This window comes from Platalea leucorodia (assembly GCF_965183815.1).
Source record: "Platalea leucorodia genome assembly, chromosome: 11".
NCBI classification, from domain to species: Eukaryota; Metazoa; Chordata; class Aves; order Pelecaniformes; family Threskiornithidae; genus Platalea; species Platalea leucorodia.
Window position 1 is genome coordinate 21,236,436 of NC_138833.1, and position 23,655 is coordinate 21,260,090.

The 23,655-nt window shown below is 42.2% G+C and overlaps 1 protein-coding gene across 10 annotated transcripts in view; it reads right to left on the reverse strand.

The window, feature by feature from the left end:
- EBF1 (EBF transcription factor 1) overlaps positions 1-23,655 on the reverse strand; it is a gene marked incomplete at both ends in the record, with an annotated part of 282,086 nt that overhangs the window by 103,810 nt on the left and 154,621 nt on the right. The window lies entirely within an intron of this gene.

Below are 23,655 nucleotides of genomic sequence, written 5' to 3' on the forward strand. Positions count from 1 at the left end.
CAAAAAGAGGACAGAAAAATGCCAGCCAAGAAAACTCCCTTATGTATAAAAAGGGGTTTGTTTTACAAGTACGCTGTGGCGTGCAAATTTTGATTTAATATAAAAATACTGAAAATGTTCCATACAGTTGAAGTCTCCCTTCCACAATTAAACCCAGTTTGTGCATAAAATTAATGCTCAAATAGTGGTTAGTGGGAGACCCAAAACCCTGAGAGGAGAAGGGGGCAAGTCTTGGTTAAAAGACTGACTTCACGGAAAAATGAAATATTTTCAATGCAGTCTATTTCCTGACCATACACAGTTCACTGAAGTAGCTATATGACCCTGACATATATCTCCAAGAAAAGACATTGCATTTTACAAAGCCAAAGAAAAAAGCAAACATTTCACCAAAAATATTTCCTTCAGTGTTATGCATCAGTGGACTGTAAACTCATAAAGACAAGTCAATGAATAATAGTGGGTCTCAGATTCCAGGCTTCCTCCCCGAGAGCCGAAGTTTATCAACCTTTTGTCCAAAATAAACTACAGACTAAGGTCTACTAAAGCTCAACCATGCAAAATTTAATCCTACAGCAAGTTTAAAACCTAGCACAACCAGACAGAGCAGCATTACACTTGCAGTAGCCATCAGTTGACTAAGCAGAAGCTAATCTGACCTGTTTCCATATACAAAAGCGGGGCGGGGAATTGTTTGATCCTGTTTTACTTTAAATCAGAAAGTTCACTTGCAAGCATCCATTTTTTAGCACCCAAACTGAATGCTAGGTCAGCAGAATTTGCACACACTGACACCAAGAAAGGCAAAATTGCAGGGGAAACAGTTTCAGAAAATCCCTTTTTGATGCGCGGCCTTCTTTGCCCTCCTCTAGTTGTGATGCCACCCCTCAACAAGGCAAGGTTTGGTGCTTGTTCCTCCAAGCCAAGAAAATCATACTAGGCAAATGGCTACAAGGACAAGTTGAAACTACAAGGGGCTGTTTTCATTACAGAAAAGCAAGGTAATGAGGAGGATTATAAGATGCGATGCCTGGGATTATCAAGGACTGGATCTCCTGACCCAGGAAGTCCCTTCTAGACCTGTGCTCCCGAATAACAGCAAGCAATCAACATAAAATAAACAGCCGCCACACTTGAACAGGGGTTTGGAGACAGTGTGTTTGTTTACACTAAAGAGCAGTGTAAGCCATTACGTTTTCTCATCAAGCAGGTTCTGATATTCAATAGCGGGAAGTTGGTGCTATGTGTTGTACATGTGTGTGTCTTTTTAAGCCTCTAATGGCCAGCTGTGACAGCCTGACTCAGATTGTGTAGAAGGAGCTGTCAGCACAAATCTTGGCATCTCGAATCCAGACAACTGCTTGCCACCAGGCGAGGGTTTGTACTCGTGCCAGAATGGATTTTGAGAGACAAGCAAATAGGGCATTAATTCCGCCAAAGAAAAACGAAAAGCGGGGAGAGTTCAGGATCTTACACTTCAGATGATGGCTTTCCTGTCAACAGCTCGTCATTTAGCTCATGAGCTATGAAGGGCACGGACATCAGATCCCTCTTGCCCTAAGCTGGCCCTGTCATGCGAAATGCTGGCAGGATCCAGAGACCACCCCTCCGCGCGAGATTGCTTGCTGAAATAAAAAGCCCAGCCATCTGTTGGGAGGCAAAGACATCCCTGTCAGCTGGTGCCTGCAGCCTCGAACAGGCCCTTATGTGGCAAAACCTCTCAGAGCCACTTACTCTTTGGGGAGAAGCCGGCGCTGCCCTGGGTTTGCCGGGGGATTTTTGGCGGCTTCACCAAGCGCCGAGCCCAGCAGCTGCCCGCCCGGTCTGCCGCAGCCCTGGAGCAAGACCTCGGCCCCGAGCGGAGCTGGGACATGGAATAGTTAAAAATATCTGCACTGAAAGGCAGTGTCAGCCATGCAAGTGTGGGAAGCGCCTTCCCGGTCTGGCTTTGCACGGCACGGATGGGCGCTGGGCAATGGGGGTTGGCGGGTTGACTCAAAGGCCCCCAAAGAGATGGAAAGCTCTTCGTGACGCTTTCCAGAGAAACACTGCGCCTTCCCTTCCCTTACAAAGTCTGAGCTCATATCAGCTTAAAGGCTTGGAAAATTATATGGAATACAAGAGTTGGCTTTTGGGGTGTGCAAACTCTAACCCGAAGTTTCAAAGTCTAACTCCATTCGCACTGGGCTATCTCCCCCAAATTCTACAGAAGTTTCACCAAAAATAAACTGCAGAAGAAATGAAGCTCATCTATTTAAACCTACCAAAAAACCTCAGGCAAGCAAGCAAGCAAGCAAGCAAACAAAACTTCCTTTGAATTAAATCAACTCCAGAAAAAAAAATTAACTTAAAAAAATAACAGCATTTTCAGAGGAACTTTCAAGACCCCAAGCTTACACAGCCAAGTTCGCTCACTGCATTTTAAGTAAAAAGTCGCCTGTTTACAGAACACATTCTGCCAAGCGCCGTATTTTTATTCCACGGAAAGACAAAACAAACTATAGGCTGCACTCTGGTTGGGAACACACCAGAGCTGGAGTCCCCCTGGCTACGCGAAAGCATCCCACGCTCATCGAGGCAAGAGCCGAGCGGCTCCCGAGCGGGCATGGCACGCGCCGGCTGACGGCCTCCCCCGCTCTGGCAGGAAGGCGGAGGCGAACAGATTAAGACGAGGGTAGAGTGGAGCAGTTTGATTCACGGGGTTCAGCCCGGTCTCTCGGTTCCTGCTTTAAACCGCTTGTTCAGGTGCCGCCTTCACCTCGAGTCCCGGTCCTGCCAGCCTTGCTCATTAGCAACACTTCACTCTGCAAATATTTCAGATTTAGATTGACAGGACTGGTCCAGGAGAAGTGCCAACAGAGCTGAGCTCTTTGTAAGCATAAACCTCCATCCCCGTTTGTTTGCATCTAACTTCTTCACAGTGGGTTATTTTTTTCAGTTCTAACTTTCTCCACATTTGGCAGGGCTGTATAGCATTAATACTAACCACAGAGGATATATAGCATTAATACTAACCACTGGGGTCTGAAATTCATTCCCAAGATGAAAAAAATGTGCAAAACACAGGAGTGTCAATAAAATCTTCAGCTTTAACTCTCTCTCCAAACTTATGTGATCGCTGAACACCAGCTCTTCTGCCACACAACGCTCAGTCATCAATTATCCTTATTGCTACCATTGAAGGTTTATTTTTTTGCATGAATCAAACAAAACATATTTTCTGACTCCCTTCCTGACTACTAACATCCCTGGTGTGAAGAGCATTTGTGCATATGGAGCAGAGAAACACAAGCCAGCTCCATGCGAGTCAGCTCCGGTCCAGAAACATGCAAACTTTTACAAAGCACTTGGATTTACTGACTTACATTGCTGTTAAATCAAAGGACTCGGTGCTTCACCCCTTATCCCACAGAGACATGGTGGGAGGGTATAGGAGTGCAGTTTTGGAGAAAACCAGTTAATTTTAGATTATGTTTAGGTGTGCTAAGATGCAGCTCAGTGCAGGCTGCAAAAACTACTCAAGGAGCGAAGTTGCTGAGCAGTTAATCCATGGCGCTGTACTACTACAAATCTCTAAGTAACTGCAAGGACCAATGTAGAAATACAACCTTCAGTTAAATACAAACCTCCAGCCTGAATCGGGCCCCAAATTAACACGAACTTCTGTCTGCCAGGCAGAAGCTCTAACAAACGGGTTATCGGCTCTTCTGGGAGCGTTCTCTCCTTTTCTCACAGCTTGATCGAAAATTCCTTTTTGGAGATGAAGATTTTTATTTCTAAAACAACTGCTGCATTCCCAAAAATTTTGGTGTCGGCAGGACTGTGCTCTCACCATTACCCTCTCCTCTCTGCTAGCGAGGGACTCTTACCCCAGCCCCGTCTGAGCTCCCTGGTTGCCCCCGCTGCCTTCCCACTCTGTTCATCGAACTCCTGCCACCGGCTCCCTCCTCGCTCCTGCTCCTTCCATCCTCTGATTCCTCTCGTTCAGCTGAAGAACCTAGCGGGCACGCTACCAGCTGGAGGTCACTCCTCTTGTACAAAACACTCCCTGCCATTCATCGCTGGCCGTCTTGGCCATCGCACTGTAAAACCTTTGGGTCTGTGCGATACCCTCCCCAGCAGCATCCCGCTCTTTGTCACTGCTAGCAATCACAGCGATTTAAATTAAATAAATACACAGCACAAAAAGAAATACTAGCAATAAAGATGCAAAAGGATTTTGCCTTCCTACTTTTCTTGCCACTACAAATTAATACCCATGTCTATTAAAAATAAATGAAGAGTTAAATTAAAGAAAGCAAGCTCTGACATGATCTAGGTTGGCTCTTCTGTCACTCCCTGAAGGAAATTTAAAGGAACTCAAACACGAAGTCTTAGCAGTAGGATTTTCTTGCTATTGCCACAATAAATATGTCTGTGGAAGGAGAAAAAAATAGTTGGAAAGAAGACCTGCTGCATTCCTGATGCTGAAGAAAAGCTTGTTTGTTCCTGATACATTGGAGAAGTTGTTCAAGAACAGTTCATCCATGTGAAAATACGACAGCTGTCGTGCTGCCAAGGTCAGCCAGACCAGTGGCTATCCAGAAAGTGAGTGCCGGTTATACAACTTAAACCCGGCTAGGGCAAACAAAATTGACAAAATGCACCTTTTCTGAGGTATAAACACATTTGATAGAAGAGGGCAACTTTCGACTCCTGGCTGAAACACAGCAGTAAGTATATGTGGGTTTGCAAAATTAGTAAGACCAAAATACCTGGGCCAGTGCAATAATTAGCAACCGTCCATCAGATAAAAGGATTGCATGCCCATTCTGTATGGCATGCCCATTCAGCAGAGTACTAAATATGTGCATAAATTTAAATACACAAGCAGTACTAATGGAGACAAAGGTACTACTCACATACTTCAGTACCTCGCAGAACCAGCTCTGCCGTCAGCCTACCTCCTTCCTTTGCTTGTCCTCCCAGCAAGAGAGGATGCTGGGGATGTGATACTACAAATACAGTTGTCTCAGTATCTGATGGGTATTTTATTTCTGGTGAAAACTTGGCATATCAAGAACTACTGAGGCGAACATAGGGGTGAGTCCACGGGTCACCAAGAGGCAGCCAGTGCGCGCACCGCAGCCGTTTCCTCTGCTTCCTCAGGGTTTTCTATGCACTTTTCACACACTTCCTTCTTAATCGGCAACTTCTACTGCACCTACTGGTAACTAGATCTAGTCAGTAATTTGCTACTAAAATAAAAATATAGAGAAAATGCATTGTTTAATGCTATTTTATTTGGAAAAGTAAATAATCAAAATGTAAAAATGTCCCTTTAGAAATTTCAGAAGGACAAAGCTAATTTTTTTCCCTTTCAAGTTGACTCTTCTAGTCAAAACTCCTATTTTACAATGGAAAATTCCCAACTTTTAAAAATTAAGCTAAAATAAAGCATTTCTTTTTTCTTGAACAACAATTTCTTTAGTTTTCCAACATTTTTATATTTTACTTGAAGGAAGCACTTTTTTATTCCACTTTTCCAGAGAAAAATTGTCAAAATAATGGAATTTCCTACACTATAGAAAATCTGAGCTTAGCCCAGCTCTGCTAACAACTGTAGAAAAAAAGAGGGGAAAAAATTCCTTAACATTTAAGGTATGAAGATCCATTTACTAACAAGTCTATTGTTGCAAGGTTTTATTGTGGGTTTTGTTTTGGTTTTTGGTTTGGTTCCCCCCCCCGCAGACCTTTTCACATACAACTAACCGGTCATGTCAGGTTCCCTATTCACAAAAGAAAAATTGAGGCTTACACTGATATTTACCATCATGAGGCTGTGCATGGAAATCAAATATAGGCATGGGGAAAACCTCCTATTACCCACATGTTCACAGCTGGATTTTACTTGGCTCTTTAGTCAATAAACAGCAGTAGCTACCTTTTGTGGCATTTTTACAATGGGAAATTTATTCTGTAGAAGAGAAATTAAACACCAGATACAGCCATCTAACTCTCTTCTAAACATAACCTTCTTGAGTTGTCAAACACTCCAATTAAGAAAAAAAAAAAAAATCTCAAATCTGCTCTCACAGTGTTCTCACTGATTTAAAATGGAAGAAGAATCAGACCTATGTTTTGCATTTATGGGATGTTAAACAATTCACTGGGTTAAAAGCAAAAACAAACAAACAAACGCCAAAACCAAAAGCCCGGAAAAATATTTATTTTACTAGAAAATATACATCTTCCTCCTGAACTGCAGAAAAGGTCCAAGAAAGGCAACGTGACAGGGAGAATAAGCCTCAAGCAGTCGGAGTCTATTGACTGAGATTCTTCAGGCAATGCCATAATAATAGAAACAGAATAGTCCACATTATTTCTGTGAACTTGCTCTGACTCCTGCAGTAGCATTGCTGTTATCAATACAGTAAATATTCAGCTCAGCACAGCAAATAGCTGAGGAGGCACCCACATAATCACCAAATCGGAAGGTAGGACTGCCCAAAACAGCCTTAAATTACTCATTGCTCGCTTCAGCAAGTGTTCGCAGTCACTTTTCCTCAGGTCTGTGTGTTCTGCACAGTGAAGCACAGCATATCAATTTTTCATCTTGCATCTTCTGGACTTCTCTAGCGCTCTGATACCGAGTTATAACGCATCAGAGAAATTTAGAGTAGTTTGGGAAAGTGTGTTTGGCATTTTCTCCCATGAGTGAGTGAGTTAAAATCCCAGAGAGACTGTTTTGGTTTCTTCTCCCAGACTTTTAATAAGAAAAGAAAGAGATAACACCACCAAAAAACAACATCACAAACAGAATTAAAAATAGTCCAGAGGCAGATTTGAGTGCTCAGTTTTCTGTAATTTAATTTCCCCCCCCAGGTCTGACTTTTTAATATTTTTTTTTTTCTTAAAGTAGAGAAAATCTGAATTTTCTTATATCTCCTTACTTGTGCCCAGCTCCATTATCTAAAATTTGTATTAAATTTGAACTGCAGCTACCTTCCTATCACAAAAAAAAAGTTGGAAGGAGTTTATGCCACCTGTGTACAGAATATACACGGCGTATTTGCTTTATGATAGCTAGATGCAAGATAACCGAACGTACACACATCCTCTATGTTATATTGGCAGAAACAGCCTTGCGAGACAAGCAGCGGAGCGCACGCGCGCCCCGGCCCCACGCACAGCTCAGCTGGCAGCCGCCAGAGCACAGAAGCCTCCCAGCTCTGCCTTCCTTTGCATCCTTCAGATCACAGACTCTTCTTTACGAGCCGATGCGCCGGCGCGTTAGCTGCAATTGTGGCAGACTTTCCAGCATTAGAGTGCTTTATTATCAAGCGAGTAGTCACATAACCAACAAAATCTATCCGTACGTATTTAGTAAAATAACCAAAAACCAATATTCAATCCATTTGTTTCAGTTTAACTACTTTCCCCTTCACTCTTTCCCCATTTCACTCCTGTTTCACCCCTCAAATACCAGGGTATAAAAGGGGGTTAACTATTTTTAATTTTTACTGAAGATGTTAGCCTTCAGTCACTGGAAAAAAAATATAAACCAGCTCTGCGGTCTGTCATAGTTCACACAATGCCATTGAATTAGCAGCCCTCCCAGAGTCATACTTTTGCTAAAAGAACCTCTGTTCAGTGTAAGTGATGACAGATAACAGCATTACTGTTATTGTAATATGATATCAGTCTTTGGTTGCCCGCTACCTCAAGGTAAACTACTGCAACTTCAGCGTGGTTACCAAAAAGCACCAGCAGTATCCAAGTCAGAGTATGTCGGAGAGCAGCGTCAACCCAGCCATCTGAAGCTGGTTTTCTCACAGCAGGCATGGGACCCTAAAACTTGTCACCTTGAGCCGAGGGTGCTGATGACACGTTTCTTTCACCAGCTTGCTGAGAAACTTATAAAGATTCACATGGTAAATATTTCATGTGCGGGAAACACATTTCCCACCTTTCCCTGGATCAGGCACGTGTAAATCACCTGCATGCAAAATTGTGTGCAGTCTGCCTGCACATACAATAATTAATGATTCCTCAAATAACCTGACACCAATAATATCCTTAAATAACATTGACACACCAATGCTGTCATCCAAATCTCCAAAACCCGGAGGGTCAGGCTATTTAAAGGACGCGTGCGCGCGCTGTACCTTCTGGCCAGAGTCTGAGCCTCTAAAGCACCGAGATAAGTTTCTGCACAACTAGAGGTGGAGCGCTACTCAAAACCCAGCTGAACAGATGTTACAACGGCGTTCCCTCCCAAGACCTGGCTCTGAACCTGCTCCGTTTCATTCTCAAGATGGTTTGTTTTTTTTTTTTTTTTAATTACTATTTTTTCTTTTAAGTGGAAGATGCTTAATGTTAAAAAAAGCCTGGAGGTCTGCTTAGATTGACATGGAAATTATTTTTGACCAGATTTATGTGTGGGACTGATGGTCTGAAGAGAGACAAACGACAAAGAAAGATGCTGTTAGATCTCTTATTTACAATAATGAATCAGTGTACGCCAATAATGAATCAGAAGCACATAAGAAATGCACAAAGCGATTGAGTTCATTCATGTCTCAAAATCATTAAAAATCCAAGGAGTTTCCAGCCCCAGAGAAATGTAACAGCAACTCAGCACGCGTGCTGAAGTGTGCCCACGGGATGCTGACTCTGTGCAAGCTCAGGGGCTCTCGGCTGCAGCTGCTCCACTGCCTCGGGATCATCGCCTGCAAGACCGACGTGGCAAGACCACGGGATTTACTGCTGGGCTGACACCCCAGTCTCAGCTTTTGCATCACTAAATCCTCAGCAGAACTCCAACAGCGATGGACAACTTAGAAACGCGACTGTAAATCTCCTGTTCACGCGGTCCTGCTATGAAGATGAGTGGAACTTACCTCACCCGACCCATCGGAGTAATTACAGAGAAATATTTGGGAAGTGTCAATACGCTGAAAGACTGACTGCATCCCCTCCTAAGACAACTTAGGCTTCAAAAGCAAACGAAGCGTTTGCTTCAAGTAAAGCAGCAGCAGTGAAGGACCTTACATGGGGGAGAAAACAACCCAATAACTTAAAGTTATTACGTTATTAAAAGCTAACTTTTAATAAATTAAAAGCAAAACTAAACTGGGAACCCGGTCAGAGTCGGTGACAAAGGACAATCTGACAGAGATTCTGCTGGGAGATGTGATTTTACTTTTTGTAAAGTACTTTTTGTACTCTTTTGGTTCTCTTGGGAAAAAAAGAAAAAATGCAAGAATTAAAAGGAGTATTTTAAAGAAACTAGTAGGGTGAGTCTAGAATTAGCTGCCCAGAAAAAAAAAAAAAAAAAAATATATATATATATATACACACACACGCAAATGTGTATTTGTATTTATACAAGAGAAGATCAAGCACAAAAATGCTATGGAAGAAATTCATGCGCTGCCTTCGGCTCCTGCCCACAAGCTGGACATCCCATCCAGGGGTTCCCATTGTTTCACGATATTTAAGAGAATAAAGGCCTTGCTTCCTTTGCAGCGGGGAGCTCTGGCAATGAGGACGGGATCCGGAGTGTAGTTGCTATTTTGAGTGCTGGAAGGAAGCAAAGGGCTGTTTTGTGGAAAGGTGGAGGCACTTTGAGCTGTGCATGCGGTGGTTCAACAAGAGGAGATATTCCAGGGGCGTCTGACGGGGATCCCGAACCGGCTCTAGGTATAAAATGCTGCAAAGTTTTTTCTGTTTGTATCGGCAACCAACCCAGACACTGTAAAATTCATTCTAAGTCACCACAGAAGGGGAAAACTGGAAGAGAAAGGGGAAAAGAGAGGTTTTGATGTGATGGCGAAGAGGATCACGCTATATGTAACGTTGGAGATGTCCGCAACAAATATTGCATGTGTGCACTACCTTTACCATGACACTGAAAGAGCTTGATTACTCTTAGAAATAATGACCTCTGCAGCAGACATGTAGAATCAAATCATATCTGCTTATATCACAAGCTTTGGATTAAGTACTTCAGAGCTTTTCTTAAAGCAATGGGCCTTGAATATGTAGGAAAAATACTTCTGCTGATGCCCTCTTCTGTGTCAGAGAGATGTGGAAAAGGCATTAGAACCTACAAAGTTATCGTGGGTTGCACCCATCCGGAAACGTGATGCAGATAACAAGAGTATTTTCTTCCGCCCTTGAAGCCAACCATCCAGGGAGGGTACCCAAGCTGAAGGGCAAAACCAAATGTCCCAAAACTGGAGTAGAATTCAGATCAGGATGCTGGTGACAAATTTTAACTGGAACGAGGTAAGGAGATGAGTTGGCTGTAATAAAATATACTATGCTCGTGCCCCTGTGTAGTTCATTGGTTGGACTTAGGAGAAACAGCATATTTAGCATAGAGTTCAACGGACCAAGACACTGTAAGGACAGAGGCACAGCATCAGATACCCTGCCTAAGGGAGCAGTGAACAACGTGCATTATTATCCTTGGAAAGAAGGTGACTTCTGTTAGCAGGCACAGGCATCTTCCATGGGTGTTAAAACATAGTCAAGAGCTGGGATCTCTCCCGGGTGTCTGGCTGTGTCACCGACATGCCTTTCGGTGTGAAAGCAGGGATGATACCTGTGATCAATAGGATTCATATCCACAAAACACAGAGCATGAGGGTTTACAAAGTCCTATATAAGTACTGCATAATTATTATTTTTCTGTATCACTGTAGAGGAGTGAGGACAGCATCAGCGATGGAAAAAAGGTTTACAATGAGCAGTTAAGTAACCTTGCCAGACAGTCGGGGAAGAAAGGTTCAAGTTCTTGTTCATCTACATCATACCAATGAAAGTCACAATTAATTCAGCGGACTAGGAAGTGCTTGCAACTTAACAGCCTTTTACTCTAACTATTTTATGTTCTATTGCTCTTCTTTGGAGAACAATTGTGCTGGCAACTGGCAAAGAGTAAAGAGGATCAGCAAAAACTTACAGCTGCCTCCCTCTAGCACCTCCCTGGAAAAAAAAATAATATCTTGTTAATGTAAACATAACTAACAAACCTCACCCAAAATCTTTTTAACTAGACAGTCGCTTAAAATCATCAAGGAGTCTACGTGAGTACTGAATATTGATCATTCTTTTTTCACTCGATTCTGTAGCTCTGACAAAGTTCCACTGAAGACTTAATTGTATAATAATTAACTTAAATGTTGAAACATGTTATCCTTTCTATAATACATACATATCACTAATGAAAAGGCTGAAATCCCGTAAGATGATTGGCTAAACAATGTGAACCTAGATGACAAGATCAGGGTCTGATCTCAGAGGCGCTAATATAAACATAGAGAAAACATGAATTTTCATCTTCTCTCATGAGTTGAGGCTCCAGGCCCAGAGTTAACTAATACAGGAAATAAAAACACAGCCATATGCCCAAAGGCTTGATGAACCTCATTTGCTGAGCGTACAATATCAAGTTTTAAATCCCTGCTTAATCTCCAAATAAAAATTAAGAGGGAGTTTGAAGAAATACTGTGCAGTGCCAGAGACAAACTTATCAGCAGACAGGTGCTAGACAAGACGCTAAAATACCCTCACATCAACTTGTCAACAATAACCACCAACTAAGAGATAACCCCGACAAAATACTACTCAGGGCTTGATTCAAAACGAACAGGAAAATACAGTTAAATGTACATTATCTAAACAAGTTGTATGCGACTTTGGTGTCTATTAAATGAAATAACATTACTCCAAGCTCGGAAGTATGAATCATTCTGGTTATAACTGAATGACCAAGTTTCTACCCTCAAAGTTTTCTTCCACCGTGCAGAATAACTATGACAAGTGCAAAACGACTGCACTGTTCCTGCCCCTGCAATGAAGCTTTTCTGCCACCCTGGAGCTGCAGCGTTACCTATCTACAGCCAGATTTAGCCTTGGCACCTTCCGAGTCCTCCACCAACTTTTTACACAGAATAAGTTCATGGATATAAAGAGGTAGGTTTGGCTCACTGTATTTCGGAGAGCATGAAGATCCCTTCATCTAAAAGATTCCTGATGCTCAGTACAAGCAGCTAGCTGGAACTAGCAAGGACACCGAGGAGAAAACTTTCATCCTTGCAGTAAGTGTCTTGGGACTTGTTATGACTACAGGTGGCCAGACACTTGACTTTGTATCTCTCCTGAAAGACAGCACCTCCAGCAACGCGGTACTCCCTAGTGTGACACCTCTTCAGTAGCATCTAAAAAGGGAAGCGTACCTCCTACTGAGCCACCAAACACTGCTTCCCACAGCAGCGAGGCTTTTCCTTAGAGGACTCTTTTAAAATAAAAATTGCCAGTCTAGTGATGCAGCGCCAATAACTCCATGTGCTTTTACTTTTGTATATTCTGAAGGTTGCTTTTAAAAAATGGGTTTCATTACATACTGGGTTACAGCCAGGCGGCGTGTCACAAGCTTTGAACTGATATAATTTTTTTGCAACTGGACATGGTCTTCTTGATCTCCATCCAGTCATTTAGAAGGCACATTCTAGTGTTCACACACATGTCGTTTTTAAAGCAAGAGACAAATACAGTCTGCATTCCTTGGTAACAGTTTTATGCTATTTTTTAAATTCCACTTCTGAAGATTACAAAGTAATGAAACAATTTTTTTTTTTCTTTAATCAGAGGAATCTTTGTATCGAATTTTAGGCAATAATGCATTTGAGATACAGAAACCAAGAATGAAAGGAGACCTGGCAGAACACCGACAGAAATGTCTTGCCTTTATCCCACAGAAAATCATACTTTTAAGATGTCCAGGCAGAAAGTTTTCTGGAATTTTAAATATGTTAATAGCTCAAAGTACTGATGACTCCAAGCCAAAACCCCAAATGGGAAAGTTCCTGAGCTCTGGGCAACATTCAGTCTGCCGTTGTAAAAGAGTGAAACAGAAATTCAGATGGCAACACGCACACCTTTTGTGAAGTTCCAATCTGAGGTTGGCTCCCGACCAGAAACAACCAGTTCAGACCCCATCTTGGAGACCTGGCCTCAGGACCAAGAAGTCTCTAGAATAACACCGAAATGTCTTCCTGAAATGTGAGAGAGGCTGGTTTCTCGCTTCTTGCACTGTCTTTTTCCAAACTATCTCCACCCATTACTTCTTAAAGGACATTGGCAAATGGCACCCCTTAGGCTGTATAAATCTCCGCAGAAGTAACGGCATAATTTTTCTCCCATCACAAACCTTCCAGTCTAATATTTGACAGCCTAGATCAGGTGCTGTCCAAACATTTATTAAAACATTTTAAATGATGAATATATCCAATTATTACTATTAATGCAGCTAATACTGACTAATGAGGGGGAAACATACTAGCTTGTGTCCCGCAATTCATTACCCCTGCCTTGTCAACAATTCAAAGCCCAAAACCTAATCATCCATACCGGGCCCTGTTATATTTCACACGTCACATTTAATAAGTCACTCAGTGCCTATAAATTAATGTAACATGTCGGCGTTTATGAGTGCGGCTTTGTCGCTGTTAACAAATGATGTGCTGGCCTGGTCTGCTGCAGCTCAGCAGTGACGAATGATGGAGGATGATTTCTCTCCAAACTATAAACTACACACTGGGGACCACAGCAACACATAGATACACGTATACACGTGGGCACATGCGTGCGCACACATGTACACACGTGCTGTGCGTGGAAATGGTATATGATACAAAGAACGTGCACCTGCGTACGCTTCTATAGGTGTATTATACATTTCGATGCAGAATATTTTAAAGTCCGGTCATTATATTTTATCAACATATATCATCCCTATTCACGCATGCATACATAGGCACACTAGATACCATACACTATTATGGGAATGTATACACAACTCTTCAGCAAGTTTACCAAACCCACGTCTACCATACCTATCGTGTTTCACTTGCGCTAGCTTAAGCCAACCAAGTTTATAGAACAATACTAGATACAGGTGGGGCCAAGCCAGACTTACAATTAGTCTGAACACCTGTACTATTTCCATGCTTAGTGCTTCCATAGCCAACCACAGCCTGAAACAGAAATGAAACACCGCGGACTTGTGTTGCAAAACGTGATGCTGAACTGCAGATGACTGGCACGGCACCAATAGTTTCTTTTCTTTTTCTTGAGCAAAACTGATTTTTTTTAAACCGTATGAATAATACATAACTTAAGAACTTAAAGGCACACAGTACATGACGAAAGAAGATGTACATGTGATATACACATACTTTTTAACATGCTTCTTCCTATTTTCCTGCAAGAAGTGTAAGCATTGGAAAGTAACAGGGAAAATGTCGGTGTCTTTTCGGTTACTTTGGTTACAGCTGTGGCAGGTTTGGGATTGATGAAAGACATCTGGATCTACATACGGCTGCATTAAGTACTATATGCAGTAATAAAACTGCACGCTGCAAATGCACGCTGTGGCCAGGAGGGAATTTGTCACTAGAAGCAGTTTTTATAGAGCTCAACTGGTTTGTCAGCAGCAGAGGAAGACGACAGGTAAGGACAGGACCTCTGGGAGCTGAGCTCCTAGCCCCTAGGAAAGCTGGATCTTACCAAATCACAGACCAGGACCCCAGTTTTGGCTTTGTAACAAAGCTTTCCCAATCCTAATGCCAGTTTTACCCTTCTGTTCTCTTTCACATCAACGATGTACCCTGTGTTACAGCAACAGATTCCTTGTGAAAGAAAATGTATTCGAATACATGCAAAAAGTTGAAAAGTTTAACTGAGATGTGAACGCATTGGTGAGGAGCCCACAGCCAGTCTGGGAGTGATAGATCTGACTGTGAATTTTCTGGGTACTTTTTTGCCTCTGTTGGGAAATGACAGTCTGTAAAAAAGAAACTTTTGTGGGAAAGAGTCATGTCTGAGGGTCTGCCAGTATGAAAAAAATGTTCAGAGAAAAACCTCCAGTGTGTCAAAACATCATCTTCAGATAGTTTATAAATGAAAAGCATCTTTTCCTGGTAAAATACAAATCTTGTTTGCAAATTTTCACTAAAGTGAAAAAAAAAAAAAAAAAAAGGGAGAAATAAATTTAAAAGGTTGACATAGAAATGATAGCATTTTTACTCACAAATTCCCCTTTTTTCTTGGACCACTGACTCACAAATAGCATAGTGATTCTGGTTGTGTTTGGGCTTGTTTTGTTTTGTTTTGTTTTTTGGGGTTTTTTTACTCCTGGTTTTAAACCAGAAAACTCTTGAAAGGCCTCTGGACCTGGAGAAAGGTTTCCTGCATAGGTCTAGCAAAAACCCCACAGACATCTACCCTGTGACCCCCTGGGCCTCAAGCCCCCGAAGCTAATCCCATCCCTGAGGGAGCACCACCTTCTAGCAACACTGCCATGGGAATCCCTGCACGGCTTCATTGCACGGAATCTGGGGCAAGTCTGAGATTTATATTCACCTCTTAGGAGCAAACGGCAAAGAACACAGGGAGCGGCACTGACACTGCTAAGATCCCCTCTGCCAGCCGGGGCTGGGAGACCTTCCCAAGCTTTCCGCCCAGGCAGCGCAGACAGAGATGGGCTTCTCCGGAGGCCGGTTCTGGGCAGGAGCCCAGCCCGAGTGCTCAGAATTGTCTTTGGAAAAAGAAGTTTGTCTTTCCATAGCCTCTGTGGAGGGTGGTCAGCTTCCCGATTTGGGCTTTTCCACTGCGCTCCAGGGCTAATTTTTGCAAATACCCCCTTGAAAGATGCCTTCTTACAGAATGGGAAATTTTAACCTTTCTATAAATACTGTCTCAGAAATGTATATACTTAAACAGTGTTCAAAACACTTCAGGTTTCAACCACTGACAGGTTTGGTCTTTGCTTAATGTCCGCGGCCATGACTCAGTGCTTCCACGTCCTATTGAAGCAGCAATACAGAACAACAGTGCAGCAAGAAGTTCTACTTATTTTCCAAGACCAATCCACCCTGGAAGGGCCATCCAATGGTTAAAGTACTAGACCAGAACACAGAAGACCTAGATTCCTATCTCTGCTTGGCATACTTTGTACGCTGCCAAGTCGCTTTTAAGGCTGCTAAAGATGCAATTAAGCCCTCTTGAAAGTCCTACCGCACATTTTACTGCATCTTTAGAAGTCAAAACACCTTTAAAAATCTAGCTTTAAATCTCTCTGTGTCTTCTTTTCCCATCTTTAAAATAGGGATCATGACACTTCACTAGCACACAGGTACTGTAAGGATAGATAAAGACAAAGACACTTTCTAAAAGGTGTCACACATATCGAGGATTGTCTCATGTATTGTTGGCATAAAAAAAAGTCTTAGATATTTTTAAAGACTTCTGATATGTAAAGGGGGAAGCGAGGTAGGATTTCATAGACCTTTTTTTCAAATGTCTCTAAGAAAATTATTCAGTACAGTCAGTGTCGGTGAAAGAAGCACACATACACATTTGTTTTCTAGGTTGTGTACGGATTTCTTTGATACTTCATACCTTTGGACTAATAGATATGGTAAAATTTTGTTGAAAGGCTTGAGCATTGCTGCTCCTGCACTCTCCGTAATTGGGCGCTGCCCCGTGCTGAAGGAGACTGCTTCGGAGTACGGTCTGAGGTCAGCCACGGCGCGGCAGCGTGCGGCGCAGAACAGCAAAGGCTAGTTGACCAATTAAAGCTAAGTGATGCCTTGGCACCACGGCAGCTCCCATTTGCACAACGTTAAAGGTTATAAAGACCCTGACAACCCAGGACCACATTCCAGCCAAGGAACACAGAGACGTCTTACCAGAGAAAATATGGAAGGGGGAAAAACAAGACCCCCAAGATATTAAATATTTTACCAAATAAATTTTCTTTAGTGAAATTGTTAATTGGCTACTAAAATGTGTGCTATTTTCCCTAAAGGCCATACTATATTTCCAGCACCTAACTCCGAAATTCTGTGGTGCTCGCCCTCCCTCCACCTCACTCTGTGACAACACCTAGGCAAGCAGAAGCTGAGACCATTATTCCTGACCAAAACCAAGCTGTTTGAGCAGCTCAGCTGTACGGCATCCCCCATCACCTTTTTTTTAATCCCATTCAGTGTCCTGTCATTCACTTACTATCTCTAGTCCTTTCACTCATAAATTTTGTGGGGCAATACTATATTATTTGTACAGAAATCTGACCTACCAGAGGCCTCCAGGTACTACCGCAAAATACACAATATATAAGAACAAACTTTGTCTTTTTTTTTTTTCCTCTACATACACATTCAGCTCTAAATAAGCAGGAAGAAAAGCAAAAAGTGAGCTGAGTAGTTAACAGGAAAGCTTAGTAACGTACGTGTGCCACAGCACTCGCACTTAGCTCTGAAAACTTAAGACAACTCCATGAGAGAGGTGGAGACTTTGCAATAAAGCTACCACGCCAGCACTGCTGGAGAAAGCTTTAAAGAAAGAAAAAAAAGGAAAAAAGTAGAATTACCCTGTTGCAAGGGATTCATGGAATCTCTGAAATCTTGAAGAAAAGAAGAGAAATCTGCATGACAATAACAATGTTTCCTTCTCTGAGGGACCCACAGGGCTCACAAAATCGTACAGAAAAAAACACAGCTCTTTTCAATTCAGCCCATTGTATAGAACGGTGAATGTCGCAAGGTTTATTTTATAATGATTTATTATCAAGAAAAATAAGGGCTCCGGCAGAGACATATTTTCTCAAGAATTTATTGTTCACCAAAATGGTTTGTTTTGCAGAAACATTTCTTTTTGCTCTATTTTTTTCTGGCAGTTCCTTTTGGCTTCATCCTAGAGCTGCCTTCATCCATATTTTGCTTTGCTTTGAGAGAGGTAAATTTTAAATCTTCACCTCTTCTGCTACCTGCTGCTCCCAGACTTCCCCTGACCGGGGATGCTGCATCCGTAATCACCGCTACGCCACCACCTTTCCCCCCTTGCACCATACCTGCCTGGCTCCTCCCTTCTGAAGCATCAGAGAGCACTCAGACCTCTGGAGAGCCAAGAAGGGAGCAAAGCACTGCCGATACAAGACTCAGTCCACTGCCACCAGAGACAGAGGCACACGCCTGAATCCCACCGTGAGGATCTCCTTTGCTGAGCTATGCTAGCAAAATCGCTGCTGGGGGATACCCGAGTGGCCCAGGAGGAGAGGAGCAGCCCGCGCCCCTCAGCTGGAGGCTGGTGCTGGTGTTTGGGAGCTGCTCCCTGAGGGAAACAGGCGGGCAGGCACTCAGCTGGAGGAACATCCTTCCAAATCCCTCTGCGAGCAACGAAATGAGCTGCACTGAAATGAAGGGCTTTAACCAGCTCTCCTTACCAGCTGCCTGCGTGAACTAGCATCTCTACAAAAACCCTGGCTAGGCGTTAGGCGTGTTTTGCATGATCCTGTGCTGTTGCAGTGCCACCACAGACCTCAGCAGTCTGCCTTTCCGATGTGCTCCTATTGCTCTTCCTTAATATAGCAGAGGGACAATTTATATCCTTTATGTACCTAGTCCCTATAGCATCATGCCAGTTAAGGAAATACCAATATTCTCTTTTCACAGGGGAGGAAAATAAGTGACTTCACAAGGCCATGCAGAAGTTTTTGGGAAAAGAAGGGAAGGTATTTCAGTGCATGGACTAGTACTCTGGCTCTGCTAGTGACTGAATTTCTACTCCACTAATTATTTCTTTTAATTAGAAAAGCAGAAGGATTAAAAAATCAAAATAAAGTCTACCTCAGCTGCGTTTTCCACCTAGAACCAGCACTTGGTTCAGAAAGTAAACCAAAAACTGGTCGGGGAGGAAAACTCAAAGTGTATTGTATGTCCAAGCTAAACTGATGCAATTTCACATATTCAGTAAAAAAATAAAGTCAAAAGTAGGTCAGAAAAGCTGACAGAATTAATCACAGAAAAGATGAATAGGAAATTTGATGGAAATAAGATCACTTCTCATGATGAATTCATAGTCAGCGTTTAATTGAGTACAATGAACTTGAAAATGCACTTGGTGAATGTGGGCATTAGCTGGACTGCTGAATGTTTGTTAGCTGTTAAGATACACAAACTGATCAATAGCGTAAAACAAAGGAGCTCAGGTATGCATGTGTAGTCATACATCCCCTCGATAAATTACCCTGGGTGTTACAACCGGGGGAAGGGAGGGGGGTGGATTTAGAACAATCATTTTGGGATCAAGAGCTAAATCATTTCAACCACATCTTGATTTCTGCAAAACTCGGCAGGAATTAGGAGGCTTAACAGCATCTCAACAATTAGCATATTATAAATACAAAAATGATATATTAAAGCGAGAGGAGAAAAGGCCAGCATTTTACACCTACAGTAATATAATTCCACTACTTAATGCAAAGTAACAGGCATTAGAGTGTTTGGGATCCTCTTGTATAGTGTTATCTGCTCTATCAGTAAATGAGACTATGTGAACAGTACAACCTATAAATAATTCAAGCCCTGAGATGGCAATTATAGAACCATGCACAACCAGCATGAATATTTTATGAAGGCTAAAACAGCCCTCAGAATGAATCATGGATAGATGAACACACACACATACACACACACTCAGCTGTTGGCCAAGTATTGCTTCCAGACATGGCTTATATCTGATCCTTAGTACATCTAAAAAGAAATTTTCTGAACACAAAAGTCAGAAGTTACATCTGTATTTTTATATATTAAAAGATATTAAAAAAAATAAATAAAGTGACTGGAGAAAAAAGATGTTATATTGGTGAGGGAAAATGTTTGTTTCTTTCCAAAGATTCTGGTAGGAATTCTAAATAACTTTTTCTTAGGCACAAAATGTGGTTGACAAAAGCAAACTCTGGTGTACAAAGCAAGGGCCTGCAAGGGCCGTGCCGTACATTGGGCTGCAAAATCTGCCCCTAAAGGAGGACTCGCCTACATGGAGATTTTTACCAGTAGAGATACACTGGTATAACTTCCCATATGGGCACTGTTATTGCAGCACAAGAGCATTCACATGGGAGTTACAGCAGTATAACTACTCCAGCATAATTATACGGGTATAATTATGCCAGTAAATTTCCCTGTATTAGCAAGCCCAGAGAAAACCTCCCCGTGAGGAGCACGGCACTGCCGCGTCCTGCCCCAGCGCACAGCCAGCGGGCCTGCAGCGAAATGCAACTCGGAGCAGGGATCCTCAAATCCTGCTCCCAAGCCAGGGCGCTCAGCGGCACGTGAGTAAATTAGTAACACACCAGGGAAAAGAAAAAAGAAAAAAAAAAAAAAAAAAAGGGAAAAATCTTTTACATGTATATCATGCACACAGACACAAAGACATGTATGTGTACACATACACACTATAGATATATTTATACTATATATAAATATAGTATATATAAATATACATACATTTATTTATATGAATTTACATTTTAGAACATATGTGTAATAAACACTGTCTGATTAGCCCACAGATCACCTCTTTGAAATGAGGATGTATAATTTCTCCCATTCTCTGACTGGTAAAACTAAAATACACAGTTAAAACACCACCAGCTATTAAAAGAAACCAGGCTGGAACCCGAGTGACCATCAGATAACTCTTCTATGCCAAATATAAACAGATCTTTGATAGCTTGAAGATTTCACATGTGCGAATATAACTGACAAGACTCTTTTTGGGTGCACAGCAGACTACACATGCTTGGGAAATAAAGATTAAGGCTGAAAACAGAAAAATGATGAGGCTAAGGAAACAGCATCAGATGTTTCTTACTAATCTTAATACATTTTTGCCCTTTTTTTTTTTTTAAACTCTAATTGGGTCTTTCATTTGCATCTAAAAAAGGATCTTTTAAGGCTACAATTTAAAACGATGCATTGCAGACAGGCTGCCGAGTCCTCCTGCAAGGATGTGCCCATGAATAGGGTCACAGTGTCACAGACAGCACAGAGAGCACGAACTCACCCATCTCCCTGCCTTTTCCTGCACGACCCCTATAATTTTGTGGGTTTGGCAAACACAAGGGGCAATTGTGTCAGCCAGGGTCAAGCTGCCATTGTGGGGGGTTTGTGGGCAGGATTGGTATCTGAGGGAGAGGGGTTGTGTCACGCTGGGTCAAGATACTGCAATTGTGGGTGCCAATTTGGCAGCTACGAGGTGGGTTGCAGTTGTTTTCCAGGGAGGGAAGAGAGGAGCGTACAGGCGGCTCTGGAAGATATAGCTTGAACTGAAGCTGTTTCTAGAAGGTTTGGCACTGAGAAGAAAGTGAAGTTAGTTCAAGGAAGCGGGGATATTGCAGAGACACAAAGCATCTGGGAGCTGGAATGGTTTAGGATGTCTGTAGGAGAAGATGCAGCCTCTAAAGGGATCGGTGCCTTCAGCATCCTTTATCGCCATGAATATAATCTCTTACTCAGCAAATAGGTGCATTTTCTCCAGCAGAACAACCTGGAAACAACGCATCCCTCAGCATGTACACCCATGAGAAACTGGTGTAGTGGGGGAGAGGTTTCACAAGCGGGCTTTACAGCCTCATTCTGCTTTGTTTGCCACCACCTCCCAACTCAGCCTTTCTGCTCTCACCTGCCAATGCGTTTGGAGATGCCGAACTGTGAGTCAAACTGTAACTTGAACATGATCAAACTCCTGGTACATATGGATCCAGCAAAGCTGAACTGTGGAGTTTGTTTTTTCTCATTTAAAGGCAGCGAATAAAAAAAAAAAAAAAAATCATGCACAGAAACACATACCTTGAGACCACAAGTCCAAAGGAAATACTCTGCTAATTGCAAGGGTGTATTAAAGTCATGAACTAAGTAAACTAATTTGCTCTTGGCATACATTCTATACCTCCCAGGTTTCTGTTTAGAACCTCTGTTTAGACATTTCACAATCTAAATCTGGTGAAGTCTGAAAAAGGCCTTCAGAAGAAGGGGAAAAAAAACCCAGCAACTGGTGTAATAAGCAGCTTTTGGAACTTGATCAGGCTTTCTATTAATTTGCAATACAGATTTGATTTCTAACTAAAAAAAAAAAAAATTGAATGGTTAATCTTTTATTTTCATTATTTTGACATTTCTGTTTACCTTTTAGAAATGGTATCAGAGGCACAATGTGGCATTGGAAAGCTAAACGCTAACACATGGAGCGCTCTACGGCTGCAAAAATTTCTCTCATACTTTTGCAAACACCACAGCCAAAATCAACAGTACAAGTTTGATTTTCTTCATCATGAATTGACAGCTTATTTATCTCTAAGGAAGAACTTTCTAAACCCCTTAAGCTTCCAAACAACTGAGGAAGGATTCTGCTGACGATTCAAAAATATTGGTGCCTTATACAATTATAAGCGAAACTATTCAATCTTTTGTGTGTTCCTTCCAAAAGAAAAGAAGTATGCACCATGAATTGCAACAGACTTCATGAAAACAAAGGTCAAAAGACTGATCTGCCAGAAAACTTTCTTATTATCAGGGCATCTTTCATCTGATATTAAACCTGTTTTTATCCATACCGTGCATAAAGTCCAGCTAAACAGTCTCCACGGTATCAGCTGATCTTGAATACGTATAGACCTTCAAACACTTGGTCAGGTCTCATTAAAGTCAAAGTTTAGCACGTGCTTCAGTATGCACAGAACAACGATGGATTTACATTAAATGCTCAATTGCTTTCTTGAATTACAGCCTTAACCACTTCATACTCCAGTGAAGGTAAACATGATCCTCCTCATAACGCTGGATAATGCCAATGCTTTAGTACAGCAACGAGAGCACAGGCGTTGCCAAATCGCCACGGCGTGCAGCAGAAATAATGGTTTCTGGCGGCTGTTAGGCAGAGTGAGATGGTACAGAAACACCGTCCCGGAGCCATGCAGGAGCGAACGCAACCCTGCCGCCGCAGTGCCTGCCTAAAGCAAACGCGGACTCCGTCAGCCGCTAGCTGTGCATCAGCATCTCCCAGAAACGCTGCCTTCCAGTGAGCTAACTGCTTGTTTGCAGTAGAGACTTTAAATCAATACACGGGAACGAAAGCATCCAGCAATGCTAACAGATCAAGTATTCAAATGTGGAATCCAAGTACCGTTTCGCTTGCCAGTAAAACGCCCAATGTAACTCATTCACCCATGAAAAGAGCTGTGTCTGAAGTCATCTTTATTTACAATGTGTTTGTGCCATGTGTTTGTTTGGAAAGTGCAGGACGAGTTGGAGTAGGTGGCATCTCTCATAGCTTCCTTTTCACACACTCCAAATTCAGACTCTGAAGGTCTGGGCCGCACAAGGCAGTTACTGAGGAGCAGAGCCAGGCACACGTTTATTTGCACCAAAACTACATAACGTATTTGCTGTGAAAGTGGTCTGTTAGCCTGAGCTTGTAAATCAGGAATCCCCCGTGCAAAATATGGAGTTAGTCTGCTCTAAAACTGATGCGACACAGAAATCAGACCATGTGCCGCTTTACCTCCGCTGCCTAAACTGCGAAGTGGGTATAAAAATTACCAGTCAGCCAGGAATATGCTAATAGCCTATGAGTTTTTCTGCATGTCAAACCGGCCAAAATTCAGAATTTTTGTTTCACTTAGAAGCCTGAAATTTTGAAATTTATTTTCATATGAAATCAAAATAAAAAACAGCATGCTGTGAAAAACCAGAAGTTGTACTTGGAATATCAAAATCACCTTATGTAAGGCATGACAGAAGCATGCGATACGGTGGGAAA